Here is a 22,753-nt window from a genome sequence, read left to right as displayed (position 1 = left end):
GAATTCTTAAACCACAACATAAATAAATAAAAAAGAAAGCTATAAAGAGCAGGCATCCTGACACACAAAACTAACAGTTGACAAAAAGAAAGGCAGGAAAACATTACTTACAGCTCAATACAGATGAACACCCAAAGTCAGTGATCTTCAAATAATTTTCAGTAGTGGAAATTTAACTGAAATTTCCCATGGAAGGCCAGTATGGAAAACAGGTACAAATCAGAGTTGCCCCTCCCCATCTTTAGGTACCTCCCTCCAAGGGATTCCCCCACCCTAACCCCTGCAAAGGTTCAGACAAGTACACTTTGAGACCAACTTTACTAAGTCACCTGGAAAGGCTTTAAAAAGGGTTATCCTATATAATAAAAGAGGACCATGTAAATTGACTGTCCCTCCACTATACTCACCAGCCAATCAGGAGTGAGTATGCAAATTAACCCAACAACGATGGCAGGTTAATTTGCATACACAGGAGGGGCTGCTGATCTGGGAGATGTGCCCCTGGCAGCGGCTGTCACACACGTGGCCAGGGGTCTCTGCACACCCTCCAGACCGACGCCCACAACATGGCCTGGCTGCTGGGCTCAGGAGTGTGCCCCCCTGGCAGCAGGGACACGCCCCTAGCCCAGTGGACACAACACAGGGGGTCCTCTGCACATGAGCTGCAGAGGAAACACCTTTTCTTTTTTAAAAAATATATTTTATTGATTTTTTTACAGAGAAGAGGAGAGAGGGATAGACAGTCGGAAACATCGATGAGAGAGAAACATTGATCAGCTGCCTCCTGCACACTCACCACTGGGGATGTGCCCCCAACCAAGGTACATGCTTTTAACATGAATCAAACCTGGGACCCTTCAGTCTGCAGGCCGATGCTCTATCCACTGAGCCAAACCAGTTTGAACATAAACACCTTTTCTCACTGCTCATTGGCTAAGCTCCCAGTAAGCTGCCACTTGCAGTGTTCTTGGTAACTTGGATTATAAGAATCCAAGAAGGTGATCTAGTGTTTTTTCACCACAGTCCTGGAGGAAAAAATGTAGGTCCACTGCTGGAGGACCTACGAAATGTCATATCCTGCCCTAGCCAGTTTGGCTCAGTGGATAAACCCTTGGCCTGCTGACCGCAGGGTCCAGGTTCGATTATGATCAAAGGCATGTTCTTAGGTTGCAGGCTTCTCCCTGGCTGAGGCCCAGATCAGGGCTCATGCAGGAGGCAACCAACTAAAGTGTCCCTCTCACATTGATGTTTCTCTCTGTCTCTCCCTCTCTCTTCCACACTCTCTAAAAATCAATGGAAACCTATCCTCAGGTGAGGATAAGAAAAGAAAGAAAGAAAGAAATGTCACATGAAAGACACATCTTGAAAATGCCTAAAGTCGTCATTTTTCGTGGTGAAGGGACTGGAATCCGTGTTGATTCAAACACCTTGGTGGCTGCGGTAGCTGGCAGTGGCTGCAGCAGCGGGGTGATGGGGCTGGCGCCTTCCCCTGATCAGCCTGGTCGCCTCCCACAGAGGGAGGCCAGACTGCGGCTTAGGCTGTCAGTACAGAATCCCCTGAGGGCTTCCAGTCTGTGAGAGGAGGCAGGCTGGGCTGAGGGACACCCCCCCCAGTGCACGAATTTCATGCACCGGGCCCCTAGTTACTTTATGAAAGAGAAAAATTTATAGATATTTCTATCAAAAACTGGTTTTAAATTGTTATGAATTAAGTCTTAGTTCCCTAGGAAATTTTCCCAGATTTATACTTCCTGGATAAAGCAGGAACAAATCAAGTTTTGCCGTATCAGAATTTAACCACCTTGAAATATAGGAATGTTAATTTATTAGCAATTACTATTTTTGAAACTATAAAGATGCAATACTCACCAAATAGTGTTTAGAATAAAAAATAGTTGAATAAAAATACAGCTAAAAGGTAAAATGGCACCTACTATGATGCCAAGAAGGTTTTGTAAAGAAAGTCTGTTGAGGAACCTGATATGGAATCTGTTTTGTGGTAACTGACCACCTAAACTGCTCAAAATAAATCCAGTGAATATCAGAATGACATGAAATCTAAGTAAATTTATACAGATATAATCACATTACAGAATCCTTAATCTGAACAGGACGTGAAACATTTCCAAGAGCAGTAATGTGGACAGAGACTACTAGACCAATGCTGTGTAATAGAAATACAATGCAAGCCACATATATAATTAAAATAATTTTAGTAGCCACATTTTAAAATGTAAAAAAAAACAACAGATGAAATTCATATATTTCACTTTACTTGACCTAACATGACCAAATAGTATCATTTAAATTTGTGATCAATATAAAAAATATTAATCAGATATATTCTTCGTGTTGTTACTCTAAATGTTTGAAAACTTGTGTGTATTCTACACTTTCAGCACATATCAATTTGGACAAGCCACATTTCAAGCACTCAAAAGCCATATGTGGCTAGTGGCCCCCATACTACATAGCACACAGCTAAACAATAAGTAGGTTTATCCTTTCTTATAAATTTCAAAGGAGAGATTGTACAAAATTTACTAGTGAAATAATATATGATGTCAAAATATTCCCTCTTAGGAGTTCTTACCATTTGCAACAGCATGGATGGAACTGGAGAGCATTATGCTAAGTGAAATAAGCCAGTCAGAGAAAGATAAATATCAAATGATCTCACTCATTTATGGAATATAATGAACAACATAAACATGAACAAAAACAGATCCAGAGACAGAGAAGCATTGATCAGACTGTCAAACCTCAGAGGGAAGGTAGGGGAGGGTGGGGGTAAGGGGGAGAGATCAACCAAAGGACTTATATGCATGCATATAGGTCTAACCAATGGACGCAGACAACAGAGGGGTGAGGGCATGAGTGGGGGGATGGGGGGGTAATGTGGGGATAAGGACACATATGTAATAACTTAATCAATAAAGAAATTTTTAAAAAAGAAAAAATATTCCCTCTTAGCCCTGGCCAGTGTGCCACCATTGGCTGAGCATTGTTCATGAACCATGAGGTCACCAGTTTGAGTACCCATCAGGGCACATGCCTAGGATGCAGGCTCAATCCCCAGGAGGGGTGTGCAGAAGGCAACCAATCGATGTTTCTCACATTGATGTTTCACTCTCCCTCTCCCTTCATCTCGCTCTTAAAAAAAATCAATAAAAACATATTTAAAACACACACACACACACACACACACACACATTCTTGCCTGGATGGTGTGGCTCAGTGATTGAGAGTTGACCTATGAACCAAGATTCCTGGTCAAAGTATATGCCTGGGTTGTAGGCTAGATCCCCAGAGTGGGGCATGCAGGAGACAGCCAATCATTGATTCTCATCATTGATGTTTCTATCTCTCTCTCCTTCTCCCTTCCTCTCTGAAATCAATAAAAATATTTTTTTTAAAAATAAAAAATAAGTAAAAATATAAAAAACACCTTCTCTCTCAGAATTTGTCATACAAAAAGCAAACTGATGTTTGTCATTTGGGAGAGGATTGGGGAGCTGAGTGAAAAAAGTGAAGAGATTAAGAAGTTCAAATTGGTAGTCACAAAATAGCTGCAGAGCTGTAAAGTACAACATCCTATATAATAAAGAGATAATATGCAAATTAACCCTCACACCCTCACAAGATGGCTGCCTACGACCAGGCCGGCAGGGTGTCTAGTGAGGGGCAACCAGGCCAGCAGGGGGGCAGTTGGGGGTGACCAGGCTGGCAGGAGGGTCAATTAGGGGCAACCAGGCAGGCAGAGTGGGGCAGTTAGGGGCAACCAGGTTGGTGGTGGGGTGCAGTTGGAGGCAACCAGGCCAGCAGGGTGGGACAGTAAGGGGTGACCAGGCTGGCAGGGTGGGGGCAGTTTTGAGCGACCAGGCCAGAAGGATGGGGCAGTTGGGGGCAACTTGGCTGTCAGCAGGGGCCAGTTAGGGGTGACCAGGCCAGCAGGGGGGCAGTGAGGGGCAATCAGACTGGCGGGGTGGGCAGTTAAGGGCAACCAGGCAGGCAGTCAGGTGAGTGATTAGGAGCCAGCAGTCCAGGATTGTGAGAGGGATGTCCAACTGCCAGTTTAGGCCTGATCCTGGGGATCCCGGATTGGAGAGGGTGCAGGCTGGGCTGAGGGGACCCCCCTCTCCCTTGCACGAATTTTGTGCACCGGCCTCTAGTAGGGAATATAATCAATAATAGTGTAATAACTAGTATGGTGCCAGGTGTGTAGTAGAGTTACTGGGATGCATAACTTCATCTACACTAATAAAAGAGAAACATGGTAATTGGCGTACAACCGCTATCCTTTTCATTGGCTAATCAGTGAAATATGCAAATTAACTGTCAGCCAAGATGGCGGCCGGCAGCCAGGCAGCTTGAAACTAACATGAGGCTTGGTTGCCTCAGTGATGGAGGAAACCAACGTTCCCTGCCTGCGGCTGCAGGCCTCTGAGCCGGCAGTTTAAGAAACTCTGTAACAAATACCACCGGACTTCAGCCAGCAGATTCGCAACATTGTATGCAAAGGCCAGAAACCTACTTTCAGGAGCGGAGGCCTAAGAGCTGGAGCCAAGCCTCAAGATAAAGCTGGCCCAAAATAAAAAAAAAAAGAAAGAAAAAAAGGAGCAGTTGGGAGCTTCAGTCACCCACAGCCTGAAAACAGCCCTCAGGCCCTCACCCAGACTGTCCAGGCACCCCAGTGGGGAACCCCACCCTGAAGGGTGTGTGACCAGCTGCAAACAGCCATCATTCCCTCACCCAGGCTGGCCAGGCACCCCAGTGGGGACCCCCACCCTGATCCAGGACACCCTTCAGGGCAAACCAGCCAGTACCCAACCATGCACCAGGCCTCTATTCTATATAGTAAAAGGGTAATATGCCTCCCGGCACCAGGATCAGTGAGCCATGAGGCCTCCCAGCACCGGGATCAGCGTGACAGGGGGCAGCGCCCAAACCCCTGATCACCCTGCGGCTCTGTGTGTGACAGGGGGTGGGGCCACAACCTCCCTATCCGCCCTGCTCTGTTCGTGACAGGGTAAGGCACCCCAACCCCCTGATCAGCCCTGCTCTGTGCCTGATAGGGGAGAGCTCCCCAACCCCCACCCCCCCACGGGCCCTGCTCTGTGTGTGACGGGGTACAGCCATAACCTCCCCATCGGCCCTGCCCTGAGTGTGAGAGTGGCGGCGCCCCAACCCCCTGATTGGCCCTGCTCTGTGCATGACAGGGTACAGAGCCCCAACCCCCCTGATGGGCCCTGCTCTGTGAGTGACAGGGGGCAGTGCCCCAACCCCTTGATTGGCCCTGCTCTGTGCGTGACCGAGGGTGGCGCCGCAACCTCCCCATCGACCCTGCCTTGAGTGTGACAGGGGACGGTGCCCCAACCCCCCAATTAGCCCTACCCTGATCGTGACTGAGGGTGGCATCACAACCTCCCGAGCGCCCTGCTCTGTGCATGACAGGGGGCGGCGCCCCAACTCCCCAATCGGCCCTGCTCTGAGCCTGACCAGGGGCTGCACCTAGGGATTGGGCCTGCCCTCTGCCACCCGGGAGCAGGCCTAAGCCAGCAGGTCGTTATCTCCCGAGGGGTCCCAGACTGCGAGAGGGCACAGGCCGGGCTGAGGGACCCCCCCTCCTCCCCGAGTGCACAAATTTTTGTGCACCAGGCCTCTAGTAAATTATATAAAAGGCTAGCCAGTATGCTGTACACCTAAAACAAATAAATACTATTGAATGTCAACTATAATTGAAAATAAAATAATAAAAACATTTAAAAATACTTTGCCTTAAAATTTATCAATAGTTTTACAAAATTTTCCTTTCTTTTTTTCTGCTCCCTATGGAACTCCCCCTCTTGTTTTGTCTTGTCTGATTTCTCCCCTGCAAACTCATGTTATATTTTTATACATGAGTTTGAAGTATGGAATTATCTAGTCTATCAGTATTCTGCTCTTTTTCCCTTCACATCAAATAGGTTAACTTCAAATCTGTAAATGAAACAACTCCATATCTTGTACTATACCTTTGCTTTCTTTCCCCACTTTATAATCCTACCACTTTTCCGACTTTGGCTCCCAACCACTCATCTGCCTGCCAGCCTGATTGCCCCTAATTGCTTCTGCCTGCCAGCCTGATCACCTCCTAACCACTCCCCTGCCAGCCTGATCGATGCCTAACTGCTCCCCTGCCAGCCCGATTGCCCCTAACTGCCCTCCCTGTAGGCCTGATTGCCCCCAACTGCACTCCCCTGCTGGCCTGGTCCCCCCCAGCTCTCCTCCCCTGCAGGCCTTGCCCCCCCCAACTGTCCTCCCCTGCAGGCCTGGTTCCCCACAACTGCCCTCTCCTGAAGGCCTAGGCCCCCCTACAACTTGCCTCCCCTGCAGGCCTGGTCCCCCCTAACTGCCCTCCCTGCTGGCCTGATCACCCACAACTGCCCTCCTCTGCAGGCCATCTTGTGGAGGCCATCTTGTGTCCACATGGGGGTGGCCATCTTTGACCACATGGGGGCAGCCATCTTGTGTGTTGGAGTGATGGTCAATTTGCATATTACCTCTATTATATAGGATAATAAAAGGCTAATATGCAAATTGTCCCCTCAGAAATTCAACCAACTGGGAGTTCAACTGCCCGCTTAGACATGCACTGACCACCAGGGGGTGGTGCAGAATGAAGAAAGGCCCTGGACAGCAGCTGGTAGCTGGGGGAAGGAAGGCCCCGGCCAGCAGCCAGAAGGCCCCAATCGGCCTTGATCACTGGCTAGGCCTCAGGACCCTACCGGTGCATGAATTTCATGCACCTGGCCTCTAGTAGGACATAATTTCCACCTCCTATTCATCTTTGCACCTCCAGATTCTAGTAGAAAATAAATAAGGTGTGGAGTATTATAGCATGAAAAACCTCAACATGCAATATACTGAACATAAGAAAATACATATTATTAAAAACAGATTTTAGAAGCCTAGACTGAAATGGGCCTCAAGTCAGACAAGTATTCACTTACAGCAGAGAGTTTGTAATTAGTTGCTCAAAATCAGTAGGTCAACTGCTAAGTCTACTGGTAAATCACCAGGTAAGCCCAGCTATTGTGCCCTCATTTGTTCCAGATATGTTTGATCAAAGCTACAGATGAGTATGGGTATGGGTATGGGTATGGGTATGGGTATGGGTATGGGTATGGGTATGGGTATGGGTATGGGTATGGATGTGAGTGTTTCTAAAAGCCTAAGATGAGGTTGAAAAGATGGGAAGAGGCTAGATTAGGGAAGGCTTTAAATGTCAGGTTAAGGAACGTAGACTTGATCCTGTCTGCATCAGGAAGCAACTGAAGAATTTTTACACTCAAAGCTGTGATATACACAGTTCAATTTTTTCAGAAAGATGAATCTACAGCATTGCAGAGGACAGACTAGAGACACACTAGAGACAAGGAAGTGCTAGAAGCAAGGAGATTAGATATAAAGTGGTAAAAATCTGTATAATATGGTGATGGTTAAAATGTAAAGGATGGACATAAAAGGCATAAAGAAATACGAGAATTGGTTAAAGATGGCAGATCAAACTCATACATTTAGCTCTGCTCTTTACTCAAAACTGATAAAATTATAGTAAAGGCATTTTAAAGTTACATAAGTACACAAAATGGGGGATACAAGAGAGAAGACATTAGCAACAAATTTTGGAAACCAGATAGCAGATGGACAAGTAGTAACTGATTTAGTAGAACTGGGAAACCTGTATCCCAAGTCATCAGTAGGAAAAGCTGGTAAACAACTCAATTTACACCACAGAACTTAAAAAAAAAATGTCAGGAATTTGTAGTGCCAGGTACCTCTGTAATTAGGGGAAAGGAGTTCCTAAAACCAGTAGGACTGGTTGAAAGTCAGCCTAAGATACTGATAGACCTGCAGTATCTCCTACTCTGCAGAGCAAAATAACTTTCCTTCCCCACCCCAACAGAAGCCTGGGGGTCTAGTCTCTTAGAGAAGATCCCTGAAGTGCAAAGGAAAACTTTCAAAAGGAAAATCTATGGTTGACATCCTTGGAGAGATTAGAACACAAGTAGAAGAAATTTTAAGACTATTGAGAAGATAAAAGTTCTTTTGAATTAAAAATATGACAAGAGAAATTAAGTCATCAATAAAAGGGTTGAAAGATAAAGCCGTGAAATTTCTTAGAAAGTAGCATTTTAAAAAAGAAATGGAGAACAGGCAAAAAATAAAAAAGGAAAATTAGATGACCAACCCAGGCATATAAAAAAATAGAAGTTACCTAAATAGAGATCTTTCTTAATGTTTTTAGGGAAGTAAGTAATTGCTCAGGTTGGACAACTAATAAGAGGCAGAGCTGGTATTCTAAATTAGTGTCTGATATTTTAAAAGCAAATTTTTTAATTCCTCAATGACCCAATAAAGCCTCTATGGTGAGAACCCACCCACAAATCACATCTATTTTATCCTACCCCAGGTATTTTGTCAATGATCAGGTAGAGGGAATGTGGTAACAGACACTTTATGATATAGCAGGTTAGGCTTTGAGGTCTCCAGTATAAGGAATCTGTGGTTTAGTTCTTTAGTTGTAAGTTCTCTCAAAGTCCATCCCAATTCTAGAATTCTAATGCTATTTTTGTATTCGCCATCTCTCTTCAATTTCTTATTTAGGATCACTGTTTTTTATTCTTCCTTATTTCTCACTGGAAGTGATTTTGGTCCTTTCTAAAACAACTTCAGTCATTTGTTCTTTCATGTTACTAATTCTACTTCACCTTTACACCTTGTGTTTATGATCTCTTCTGTCTACTAAAACCTATGCCAGTAGGTTTTTCTGTTCTGCTTTTTAAGGACTCATACTTTGCTCCTATTGAAAATGTAGTTTTGAATCCTTTCAAACAACAAATGCAACAAAACTTCCACTTATGTCTTATCAGTCTCATCAGCATCTTAACAAGGGAATCTGGTTGTCATTATTTAACCATACTTCTTAAAATGTTTTTAATACCTTTCTGCTCTAATGAATTTTTTGGCACAATATTCTTCTGACAATTTTCCTAGCTTTTAAAAGATTCATTTCAGCTCTTATCATTCCATGGCCAGAAAAATTACTTTCCACTTGACAAATCATAACCTCCCTTCTTATACCTAAACTCAATTAACTCATCTCAACAACTTCCCCCTTGAAAGTATACTCTAGAATATTAATATGTGTTTAACAATTCTGTAACTGTCCTTCAATTTCATGTTTTTAAATTCTAAATATTTCTTCTTTTGTCGATATCTAATTATTTCTAGATCGTCTCATAGAATCTTAAACAGTAGAATGAAAAGGAAACTTAAGAAGTCATCTGGGTTCATCTCCAACCTGAAACATTCATTCACACTGTCATCAAACATTTATTGAGAACCTATATATTAGGCCCTGCTGTTCAAAGATAAAACAAAAATCTTTGCTCTAAAAAAAGCTGAGTCTAGTGGGGAACAGAGATAAGCAAACAAATTACAATACAACATGGGAAATGCTATAGCAGATGATAAAAGCATAGCAGTAGAAATGCAGAGAAAAGAGTGACCAAAAATGCTTTATAGCTCACAAAATGATTTCACAATCCATTAATTCATTGACTTCTCTAAACAACTCTGTGACACAGGCATTACAGGCAAGGAAATGGACAATCAGAAAGACTATAGGACTTACCCAAAGTCACTTACCTAATACTGAGTGCTGGAATTCAAAATTTCTTGTTCTAATATTAAAGATTTGGTACATGCCCATCAAACTACACTGATTTTTTTTTTCTTTCCTACCTACCACTTTTGAGGTTACATAAAGGAAAAGTACACAATTTTGTGATTTTACTTTCTTTGATTTCTTTTAGGGAGCACTGCTTCTTCATTTCCATTTAAATTCATTTTTACACTACCCATTTATATATTGAGAGGCACTGAAAGTCTTTCAAACTACCACATTCTAAGAAATAAGAATTTCAGTATTTTGTGATTCTCTCTCCCATCTACCTAAGACAGTTCCTTAATCACTTGAAGGAAATATTTCTTTTGTATCATGCCTGGTTTAAAATTGCACTAAAATTGCACTCAGTTCTACTAACAGAACTAGGAAATTGAATCCGTTTTTGCATTTTTTTATTATTCACATGACTAAATAATACAGTAGACATTTACTGAGTACTTACTTCATATAAGGCACTTGTACTCCATGTATCGCACTGGGTTACACACTGTGAAAGATACACAAAACCATACATAATAGCCACCCTCATGAATTTGAGAATGTAGAATGAGAGCTAAAATATATCACAAATTATTGCAATCTAAGGAAGACAGTAATAAGTGTTGTAATGATAGTAATAGCCTGTTCAATTTCAGAACATGAAAGTGGTGGTATTTGAACTGGGACTTAAAGAATGAAGTGGAACCTGGCATTGAAAAATAGGAAAGAAGGGATTAAGAATAGATAAAACATTTTGAGAAAAGGCATGATGGTAGAAAAAAATAATAGCTAATTATCCTCGCTGGTTTGGCTCAGTGGATAGAGTGTTGCCTTACGGACTGAAGGGTGTTGGGTTCAATTCTAGTCAAGGGCATGTACCTCAGCTGCAGGTTGCAAGAGGCAAAAAAATGATGTGTCTCTCTCACATCAATATCTCTCTCTCCCTCTTCCTTCCACTTTCTCTAAAAATCAATAGAAAAATATCCTCACTTGAAGATTAACAAAAAATAACAGCTAATAACCAAAGCTACCATTTATTGAACACTTATTATGTGTTAGGCACAGTTCAAAATGTTTTACATTCATTATCCCATTTAATCCTCATAGCAACCATATGAAATAGATAAGGAAATCTAAGATTAGAGACTTGAAATAAATTGCCCAGGGTCTCATGATTAGCAAATATTATTTGAGACTCTTTTTTGTCTATCTAATTTAAAAGACAACTGAATAATGCACTAATTATAAATTTGTGTTGATGAGCATACAAAATATTAAGATGTAAATTGTATGACAATAATAGCACAAAGGAGGGAGGGAGTAAAGGAGCTATATAGGAGCAAATCTCTTTTTTATATAACACTAGGGGCCCAGTGCATGAACTCATGCACCTTGAAAAGAAGTGTGGGCCATGAGGCTGCGGTGGGCACAGGGGCAGGTCTAGGCCCATGCTCTGTGCCCCCACCTGGCCCCTCCTGCCATGGCCTCTGGTCCCCTGTCTGCCAGAAGCCCCACTCCCACCACCACCACTCCCATGCACTGATGGTGCCAGCCCTGCTCGCACCCACTGACAGTGCAAAGTGATTGGGGCCAGCACCAGCAGTGGGTGCAAGCAGCAGCTGCTGCCCTGATCGCAGGGGGAGGTGGAGAGGCCCTGAGGGGAAATTAGGGCCAGCAGCTGCCACTCACACCCACTGATGGCACCAAATGATTGGGACTAGCACCTGGCTCCAGCAGTGGGTGCGAGCAGCGGCTCCAGCACTGGTTGCAGGTGTGAGCGGGACCAGCACTGGTTGTAGGTGTGAGCGGGACCAGCTCTGGCAGTGGGTCTGAGAGGAGGCTGCTGGCCTCAATCATCCCTCAGGAGCAGGGGAAGGTGGAGAAGCCCTGAGGAGCAATTGGGGCCGGCAGCCACCGCTCACATCCGCTGATGGTGCTGAGCGATCAGGGCCAGCACCAGGCACCAGCAGAGGGTGCGAGCAGTGGCTCCGGTGCCGGCAGCGGGTGCGAGTGCTTAGCAGGACTGCGGCATGCAGTAGCAAAGAATTTTCAGTAACCTCCAGAGGCTCACCCCGATGACAGTAACCAGTGTCCCACATTGGTCTGACACCCCTGCTCACCTGCTCCACCATCTCACTGTGGCCAATGACCACCATGTTCCACACTCTGCCTCCTGCTGCCGACCCGCCATGTTCCATGTGCCTCCTGGTGATCAGTGCACATCATAGCAACCAGTTGTTCACTTGTTCTGCCGTTCGGTCTATTTGCATATTTGGGATATATATATATATATATATATATATATATATATATATATTGCAATTAAGTTGGTATTAATCTAAACTAGATTGCTATAAATTCAGACATTAATTGTAATCCATAAGGGAACCACTAAGAAAATAACTCAAAATATAGTAAGAGAAATGATAAGGGAATAAAAATGCTACTCTAGAAAATATTTAACACAATATAAAGCAGCAATGGAGAAATAGAGGAACAAAAAAGCTCTAAGATTTATAAAAGGAAGATAACAAAATATCAGATATAAATCCTTCCTTATCAATAATTACATTAAATGTAAATAGATGAAATATTCCAGTTAAAAGTCAGGGGTTAATTACCAAAATATATAAATAACTCATACAACTCAACAAAAGGAAGATAAACAATTCTATTAAAAAATGGGCAAAGGACCTGAATAAACACTTCTCCAAAGAGGTCATACAGTTGGACAAGAGACATGAAAAAATGTTTAATGTCACTAATCATCAGAGAAATGCAAATTAAAACTACAATGAGTTATCACCTCACACCTGCCTGATTGGCTACCATCAATAAATCAGAAAACAACAAGAGCTGGCGAGGATGTGGAGAAAAGAGAACCCTAGCACACTGCTGGTGGGAATGCATACTTGTGCAGCCATTATGGAAAACAGTATGGAGCTTCTGCAAAATATTAAAAATGAAATTGCCATTTGATCCAATAATCCCACTTCTAGGAATATATCCTAAGAATCCCAAAACATTAATCAGAAAGAATATATGCCTCCCTATTTCTATAGCAGCACTATTTACAATAGCTAAGATCTGGAAATAGCCCAAGTGCCCACCAGTAGACGAGTGGGTAAAAAACGGCAGTACGTTTACACAATGGAATACTATGCAGCTGTAAAAATGAAGGATCTCTTACCTTTTGTGACAGCATGGAAGAACCTGGAGATTATTATGCTAAGCAAAATAAGCCAGTTGGAGAGAGACAAATATCACATGATCAAACTTATATGTGGAATCTAGTGAACATAATAAACTGATGAACAAAATAGGTCCCAAAGGCATTGCTCATGGAACAGACTGACAGATCTCAGAGGGGATCAGGGAGAAGTAATGGGAAGAGATTTACCAAAGAACATATATGTATATATGCATAGCCCATGGACACAAACAATAGTGTGGGGAAGGGCTGGGTGAAATGGGGGACATCTGTAATACCGTTAACAATAAAAAACAAACAAATAAAGTCAGAGGTTGGCAAAATGTACCCCAAATATGATTCAAATATATATCTATGAGAAACAAAATTTTGATTCAGACACAATATAGATTGCAAGTAAAAGGAATACATATAACAGTAACCAAAAGAGAGCTAAAGTGGCTATACTTCTATTAAGCAAAATAAACTTTAAGACAAAAAACATTATAAGAGCCCTGGCCAGTGTTGCTCAGTGGTAGAGTGATGGCCCATGCACTGAGAGTCACCAATTCAATTCCTGGTTAAGGGCAAGTAACTGGGGTACAGGTTAGATCCCTGGTCTTGGTTGGGGCACATTTGGGAGGCAACCAATAATTGTGTCTCTCTAACATCGATGTTTCTCTCCCCCCCCCTTACTCTCTCTAAAAAGTCAATGGAAAAATATCCCTGAGTAAGGACTAAAAAAACACACCCACAAAAAAGAATATATGACAATTATAAACATATATGTAGCTAACAAAAAAGCCCCAAAATACATGAAGCAAAAATGGACAGAACTGAAGAAACAAATAATGCAACAATAATAGTTGGAGACTTGATTACCCCGCTTTTGATAATAGATAACAACTACACAGAAGATCAATAAGGATATGGAACACTTTAATAACACTATAAATCAATCAGATCTAACAGACATCTACTAACACTCTACCCAACAAGAGCAGAATACACATTCTTCATAAAGGTACATGGAATATTCTCCAGGACAGACCATATGTTAGGGCATAAAACAAGTCTCAATAAATTTAAAAGATATTAAATCATACAAAATATAATAAATATCAATGAAAGAAAATAAGAATACCCAATAGTTCCCTCTTTATGAATTGAATATCTTAATTTTGTTAAGATAGTAATGTCCCCCAAAATAACCTGCAGGTTCCATATAATCCCTATCAAAATCCCTCCCAGCTTTTTAAAGAAATTGAAAAGTTCTTCCTAAAATTCATGTGCAAATGCAAAGTTCCAGAATAGCCAAAATAATAATACCAAAAAAAAGTTGGAGAGGATAGGTGGGAGGCAAAATGGTGGCCGAATAGGCAGTGTCCTGAGCCTTATCCTGGAGCAGATAGAAGGAGCAACTAAATCGAATAACATCCACCCAGAATTGGCGAAGTAGACACAGCTGGTGAGACAATTTGCAGCCGGGAAGGGCAGAGGACACCTGGAGAAAGGTAAGATCAGGGATCTGGGCTGGAGAGAGTTGCGAAACCTCCAAGCCCAGAGGTTCCGAAGGAAGCTGTTCAGCACTGAGGTCGGGTCCCTTTGGACAGGCATAACATCTGACTGTGGAAAGGAAGTCCACAGGGCTCCTGGCAGCAGGGGATTCTAGACATAAGCCCACAGCCAAAAGAGGCTGAGCCTGGAGGGGGCAACCTGAACAGCTGCCCAAGCCCCCTGGTGCTGGTGGGAGAGAAACTCACAGTGGTGCAGCTCTTTCCTCTCTTTTTAGTTTTTGCTTTTACTCACTAAACCCAGTTCATAGGACCTTTAAAATACAAACACTCACCCGTGGCTGAGGTGCAGGTGGAAGTGTGGACTTGTGGAATCTGGGGAGAGGCTGGAAAGAGGACCAGGTCAGGGAGAGATGGACGGGAGTCTGGCACTGAGACGTGCCTGACACTCCAGACCTAAGCAGACATTTACTCCTGAAGAGCCAGCCCCTCCCTGCAGTCTCTAGGCAACCAATACAGCCACAGCTAGACTATACCCTGAGTGGTACAAAAAAAAAATCTGAATAGTTCCTGAGAGCCCTCAGGGACTGGGCTGAAGAGAGGCTGTTCAGTCCCAGCAACCTCCCCAGATATAGCCCTGTCAGAAACAGCCGCTTGAGAGATTAAGATTGAAAGTGGGCAGACAGGCTAAGATTGGTCCCGCCTACTGGCAGTCAGGTGGTGGAGATAGACACAAACAGGGGAGCGGTGGATCACTTGGAACTTCAACATGGTGCTGACTACCTAATAGGAAACTGAGAAGTGGCAGACTGCAGGAGACCAATTCCAGCATGACAGCAAGGCTGCATCTGGGAATGGCTGAGGCATTTCCCCAAACCTGAATAGGATACATTAAATTGATTTCTTGGCTGCCAGACAGTTAAAGGGCTTCTTAATCTACATGTTATTGCCTCCTACTGGCCAAACACCTGAACAGCCGTAGGCTAATTCCCACATTCTGACAATGGACTCTGTACCAAACCCTGACCCTTTGAAGTATGTATCTCTGCCTCGCCTCAGGACAAATTGTGTTAATAAAAAGCATGGGGTCCTGGGGACGAGGAGAACCTAAGACCTTAGACATAAGACCTTAGAACTTAGCTCCTTTAGCTAAGCTCCTTTGACCCCAAAAAATGCCTTTCAAAATTATATCTTGTCTTCAGACTTCTTATTAGTCTCTGGACTCCTCTTTAACGTCTATGCATAGCCTTCTCCAGATTCCTGAACACTTCTTGATGCTGGGACAAGAACCCAGCATACAATACAGAAGAGTGGGATCTTCAACCAGCCCCCATGAGGCATTAAAACTCAGCAGAAATTGTGTACTTTTCCTTTATGTAACTCGGCAGAAATGAACAACACTTCACTTTTTTGTTGTTGTTATCTCCTTTTTTCTTTGTTGTTTTTTTTTAATTTTTCATTTGTTTCTTTATTTTTTATTTCTTTTCACATTATTTTTTCATCATTCTATTTTTATTTTTATCCTTTTTCTTTATCTTTCTTTTTCTTCTTACTCACTCATCCTCTTTCTACCTCCTCTATATTGAACAAAGGTCCTCCCCATATTCATCCAATTCATTAACCTTAATTTCTGTATATAAGCTCAGCCTCTACAGATTCTGCCCCCACCCTCTTTTCTGGGTGTATGTTGTTTGCATTTTTGGTTTAATCTGTTTGTTGTGTGGTGTTTTCTCCCCTTATATTTTTTCCTTTTTCTTCCTTTTTCCTCTTTTATTTTCTCTCTTACCATTTTTTCTCTCTTCTATATAATTTGTGCTCTCTTTTCTCTCCCCTAATTCTCTTTTTTCTGGTGGCCACTTATATTGGGGTTATTGGTGTCGTGAGTACATTCATATTTTGTTCCCTTGGTGTCGTGTCTTGTTAAGTTGCATTTTGTCCTGTTTGGTCAATGTGGTAGAGAGAGAGCCACATAACTAGACACCCAGAGAGGATACTCCATCCACAAACAGGTCAATAACACTCCAGACCCAACTACAGAGGCAGGAAGATGGTGGCAGTGAGGGAGAGAGCATGAGTGAGGGAGGGAGTGAAAGGGGAGTGTGTGGATCTGTGTGTGTGTACGTGAGTGAGGGACAGTTAGATCCACAGGAGCTTCGGGGGCTGGCAGACCAGGCTTACCTAGCTGGGCAACCTCTGCTACCATTGCAAACAGTCCGCAGGCGGCCAGCTCTTCCTCAGAGGCCTCATCATCTTGAAGGGAAGAGCTGCTGTGACTGGGAGCCCAGCTCACCTCCACCCACAGTGCCCTCAGACACCTCCCAGGACTCTACAGCCACTTCCACCAGGGACCTGCTACCTCAGATACAGGCACAGAGATTCCAGCCACCCTGGCTACAGGCTCCTGTGAATCCCAAAGCATGCTCCTCTCCAGCTGGCCCGATGCTTTAGCCCAGGGAGCCACAACCATGCAAGCAGTAGCTTCAAGAGCAACCTGCCCCCATCCAAAGAGCAGCAGTCACACGAGCAGCCCACCCCTGTCTGGAGGGCAGCAGCCCTGCAAGCAGCCTGACCCCTTCTGAGGAGCAGCAGCTGCGCAAGCAGCTCACCCCCACCTACCTGAGGGGCAGCCCAACGCTGCTGGCCTAAGAAGCAGCAGCCGTGTGATCAGCCTGCCCCCATCTCAGGAGCAGCAGCCCTGCAGGCAGCCCGCCCCTGTCCCAGGAGCAGCAGCCATGTGATCAGCCCACCCCACCACATTGTCATCTTAATCATATCATATTTGCAAAGGTACACAAAGATATATGTAATGAATCACTGCAGTTTTGTTTGTAAATTTAAAAACCTAGAAGCAACTAAAAATGCCCACTAAAATGGGATAAATAAACTATGGTAGCTCATGCTAAAATATACTATGTAACTATTAAAAGAAAGAAATGCATCTATAGGTGATGATATGTCTACTAGTATATAATAGCATTAAGTGAAAAAAGAAAGGTTCAAATATTCCATAACAAGATTCCATTCTCCCCCCCCCCAAAAAAAAAAATAATATATGTATCTTGTAGATGCAAACATTTTTCTGGAAGAATAAATAAGAAAAATAATGGTTATACTTATGAAAAGAAACACTGGGACTTGGGGATGGTAAGGTGAGGGAAATTTTTACTTATATTTTTCTATATGTTTTGATGTCTTCATCGTATATAAGTATTATCAATATTATTATTTAAATTGAACTAAAAGACAACTTGCTCCACTTTAACCCACCAATTCCTCCTTCAAATATCTTTATTATTAGGGTATTTTGTTAAATATAAAAACACTGTTCAACTTGTCATTTCTTATCAAATACACTAATACTTTACATTTTTGTATATTAAGTATTTTGAGATGTTGTAATGACACATTTATAAAAGATGTTTTGTTTTTTAAATACTATAGTTTTTATACTGAATAAAACACAAGAAAATACAATTACTAGTCAAGCTGTTTCTGCTGACGTGTGATCAAATTCAAACTGTCAATAGCTTTCTTATAAAATATCTGCAATAGATGATGATCTTAACTGGTAATTTCCAATAAACACTTAAACCATAAATGTAGTATTATTACTCCTCAAATCAATGATGTCTTCTTAGCAAAAGGAAAACACTGGTACAGACTAACCACGTTGTTTGAAATGACTTCTTATTTAAAATTGGGTATCTTTAAGAGTTTTTTCTGAAGTTTGGGGGCAGTGTGTGAAGAAAGTAAATGTATACTGCTTTTAAAAAACAAATAATAAGTTTTAATTAAAATGGGTTTTAATTCAACAATGGATTTTAGTTAAAACCTGATGACCAGGTAATCATAATAACATTACCAGTGACAGGGCAGGTTGATTGACATCATGTGCCTCCTGATGTAAAGTATCACTTCTGTAGTATTTCTGCCAATAATGAATGACCTGAGAGCCTGATTATGAAGAATTATCAGACAGAACCCAGGTCATCCTACAGAATTTAAGGTCCATACTCTAAAAACTTTAAAGATATGAAAGACAGGGAAAGACTAAAGAACTGGTTCAGATTAGAGGAAACCTACACACAACAGATAATATTGGAAAATATAATCATCAGAAATGAGCAAAGTGACAATATTGGCCAGCTGGTGAAATTTGAATTGATGGCTATACATCAGATGGTTATGTGATACCAATATTGATTCCTGATTTGGAGGATTGTATATTAGTTATGCAGGAAAGTGAGCTTGTTTTGGAGAAAGACACTCTGGAGTGTTTAGGGGTGATGGGACATCCAGCTCTCACAGACTAATGCTAATAGACACAGAGAGAGAAGAGTGAACAATAGTGCAATTGAGGTAAAGTGTTAACAATTGGGGTATCTTGTTAAAGGGACTACAGCAGTTCTTTGTATTGTTCTGGCACTTTTTCTGTCATCTGAAATTGTTTCAAAATAAATTATTTTTTAAATCTATGAGGAAATCAGAATTTATAGAACTGATAAATCCAAGGATAAATATTCATTGCATGAAAGGACTTATCTTAGGTAGTCTATTAAAATATTGTTCCTACAGTAAAATGTAACTTAATCTGTCAAAATTTTAATAACATGTATTTCTTCACCAGCCTACCCAGTACCTTAAGCAAGTTAACTCATCGAGTCTTTTTAAAAGGGTACTTTCAAATATGGACTATGAAGTTTGGATTTTAAAACAAAGAGAATCTTAAAAATCTGCAGTTGGTAAATCAAGTAGTTTTTGCACCAAACATTGCCATCTGCTGGAAACCATAATACATATTGCTCTTCCCTAAGAAAATAAAAAATCATTTTAAAATCCTAAGGCACATTTGAGAACAAAATTACACATGCAAAAAAGAAAGCGGTGTAACTTATTTTTAACCCACTTAAAATTCTCAAATTATTGTGCATCTGTATATCCTAGAGTTTCAAAGATTTTTATAAGAAATAATTCTCATAAAATCATAAGAGTCAAACCGGTCTTTAATGAAGTCAGTAAAAGTAGAAACAAAGATAGGACTTCTTAGTTCCTGGCACAATAAAACACCATGATGGGTCTCAGTAAAAATACATTGGCTCAAAGAACCAAGCTGGCAGACAATTTAAACTTTTAGTCCAGGCCGCCGCTGCCAGCATCAGAGGATCTCAGGGCCGCGGCCGGAAACCATAAGGCACCTGGATGGTGGCGGGAGCCCCTGGAGCAGTCGCACTGACGTCAACCGCCCCCTCGGCAGGTTCCCTGCCCTCCGCCAGGACGAGAAGGGCCCGGCGCGAGATGGGGGCGTGAGGTGGGGCTGGCGGGGCCACCAATGCGAAACTGGCTGCTGGGCCTGTGCTTGCTCCGGGGCGGCGCTGCACCTCTGGCTAGGCTGCGCTCCCCGCAGCCCAGGCGCGCCTCCACCGTGTCCCCTGTAGGGCTCACCCCTAGGACCTTTAAAGACACCTCACTCATTTATGGATAATAAAGACCATTATAAACTGATGAACAAAAATAGATACAGAGGCAGAGCAGCATTGAACTTGTCAAACTACAGCGAGAAGGCCGAGGAGGGTTGCGGGGAGGTAAGAGATCAACCGAAGGACTTGTATGCGTGCATATAAGCATAACCAATGGACACAAGACACTGGGGGATAGGGGAGGCCAGGGGATTGTCAAGGGGGGGGGAGACATATGTAATACTCTTTGTAATACTTTAAGCAATAAAACAAATTTTAAAAAAATAAAGACACCTCGAAGGCTCTTTAAAAGATGAGATCCATTGGCCCCATTTCCTCAGGGAAAACACAGTCACTATGACGTGGTAGTTGGTGTGTTGTCCGCCCGCAATAACCATGAGCTTCGAAATGTGTTAAGAAGCACCTGGCTGAAACATTCACTCCAACACCCCGCACTCAGTCACCGGGTGCTGGTCAAGTTCATCATCGGCGCCCGTGGCTGCGAGGTGCCCGTGGAAGACCTGGAGGACCCCTACTCCTGCCGGCTGCTCAACATCTCGGACCCAGAAGGCCCTCTTCATCGCTCGCTTTAGTCCCCCGAACTGTGGGGTGCAGGTGAACAGACTGTGGTACAAGCCCGCGGAGCAGTTCGTCTTACCAGAGAGCTTTGAAGGTACTATTGTGTGTGAGAGCCAAGACCTGCACGGCCTGGTGTCCAGAGAGCTCCGCAGGGTGGCGGTCCATAATGGGGGAGGAGTCCTCAGGGTCACGACAGCCCGGGAGGGTGTGTGGCCTCCTGAACTCACGGAAGGTGTGGAGGGCGTGGCTGGCGGCTTTATTTATACGATTCAGGAAGGTGATGCTCTCTTACAAAACCTCCACTCTCGCCCCAGACAACACACTGATCATCTGAGGAACCTCCGCGAGGAAGACGCCTTTTGGTGCAGGAGGAGAGCAGCCGCCATGGCGATATTGTCTTCGTGGGCGTCATTGACATCTACTGGGACGTCCCCGCGAAGCTGTTGAACTTCTATAAGTGGACCGTGGAAGCTGTTGAACTTCTATAAGTGGACCGTGGAAGCCACCAGCTTTGATTTGTTGCTGAAGACGGATGACAACTGCTACATATACTTGGAAGCCATGTTCAACAGAATCGTCCACAGGACCCTGCAGGGCCCGAGTGTCTGGTGGGGAGATTTCAGGCTGAACTGGGCCGTGGACCAGACGGGGAAGTGGCAGGAGCTGGAGTACCCGAGCCCTGCGTACCCTGCCTTTGCGTGCGGGTCGGGGTATGTGGTCTCCCGGGCATCGTCCACTGGCTGGCTAGCAACTCGGGCAGGCTGAAGACCTACCAGGTGAAGATGTGAGCATAGGCATATGGATGGCGGCCATAGGACCTAAAAGATACCAGGACAGCCTGTGGCTGTGTGAGAAGACCTGTGAAACAAGATGCTGTCCTCCCCGTAGTACTCCCCACAGGAGCTCACAGACCTGTGGAGGCTGAAGGAGCTGTGTGGTGACCCTTGTCATTGCGAGGCCAGATGAAGGTGACTCTTGGGGAGGGGTCTGGGTGTCTGCGTGAACTGGAGGAGAGCAAGTGCAGCTCGATGCGTGCTCCCTCAGGAGCTCCAGGCAGGCTCCCCTGGACCAGCGTTGTGTCACTTCATGTTCGCAGTTTCCTCTTTAAGAATCAACCCTGATGATGTAGCATAACAAAAACTTTATTTATATATTGGAAGATTTGAAAAATACTGAATAGTTTATAAATCCAGCTGCATCATTTCTAGTTAGCAATCACTAGCTATCGGTTTTGGTTAAAAGTTGGCTTGTTAAGAAATCTTGAATGACTGAGAGTTGGACTTTCAGCCTGGATTGCAGAATAGCTTCATCTAGCATGATTAGGACAATTATATGGGCCAAAAAACAACTCATAGAAATGCTGTGTGATGCTGTGATTGCATCTGAGCAGTAGTCACTTGTACCAAAGTGTGGGTTTCTGGAAATAACATCACTTTCTGTGGATGTCTGAGCAAAGGGGGCAACTTAGACCTGGGAAAGAACCCAGTGAATTCTCAGCTCTGGACCTTGGTTTTAAAGTTGATTTATTATTAATGGACTAATGCACATCTTCTTTTGCCATTTCACACAAATCCTGGGAGTCACAGTTTAGTACTCCTATTTAAAATGCTACATTTTTGTGAATATAAGTAAAATCAAATACTCTCGGGGTTTTAGTGCCAGAGGGAAGGATATTTTTAAATAGTTGACACTTTGAAAGAATTATGCTTTCCTGCTGTCATTGCCTAAAGTTTACCTAATATGAGTGAATTTTGATCAGTGCTGCGAATCATTTACAGAAGAATATATGCTCCTATAGGTGTAACTAACTTTTAGAAGTACTCTTACTCAAGAAGAGCGATCATAGCATGTCTGCTGTACATAGTGGAGGGTATGCCCCTAAGTTTAAGGGACATTTCCTTAAGTGACCAACCAAATCACTTTAGTAGCCTTTTAAACCAGTAGTATCAATAGAGGATTCCATTAAACTGGTCTTATGACAGACATGAACTGTGTTCAGATTTTATTAGACTAGCTAGGTTCTATTTAGTATTGGAATCTTCACATAATGAAATGCAATTACGAACTATAAATATGAAATAAAATCAGAAAATCATTAGTAGGTGCAAAGCCTTTACTGTCGCTATAATGTACAAGCCTAGAAACAGTCTCTTTCCTAAAGAAAAGTACAACCTCTCAGAGAATTGCTCCAATAGATCATTTCTTGCCAGTGAACCCCGGGAACAACAGTCCAGTCTCTGAGCTGTATGAGTTGGCTGTCACTGACGCACTAACAGACACTCTCCATTTTCCACAGAATAGA

General features: G+C 43.1%; 1 pseudogene across 1 annotated transcript; it reads left to right on the top strand.

Annotated features, from left to right (window-relative positions):
- The first annotated feature begins 7,630 nt into the window (after positions 1–7,630).
- LOC308511820 (UDP-GalNAc:beta-1,3-N-acetylgalactosaminyltransferase 2-like) lies at positions 7,631–21,417 on the top strand (annotated as a pseudogene). Its single transcript has 2 exons — positions 7,631–7,754; positions 20,333–21,417. The product of its transcript is annotated as a UDP-GalNAc:beta-1,3-N-acetylgalactosaminyltransferase 2-like (transcript).
- The last annotated feature ends 1,336 nt before the right edge of the window (positions 21,418–22,753 follow it).

Source organism: Myotis nattereri, assembly GCF_964212035.1.
Source record: "Myotis nattereri genome assembly, chromosome: X".
Classification (NCBI taxonomy): Eukaryota; Metazoa; Chordata; class Mammalia; order Chiroptera; family Vespertilionidae; genus Myotis; species Myotis nattereri.
The sequence above is the reverse complement of the archived record's forward strand: the minus strand, read 5'-3'. Positions and strand labels throughout refer to the sequence as shown.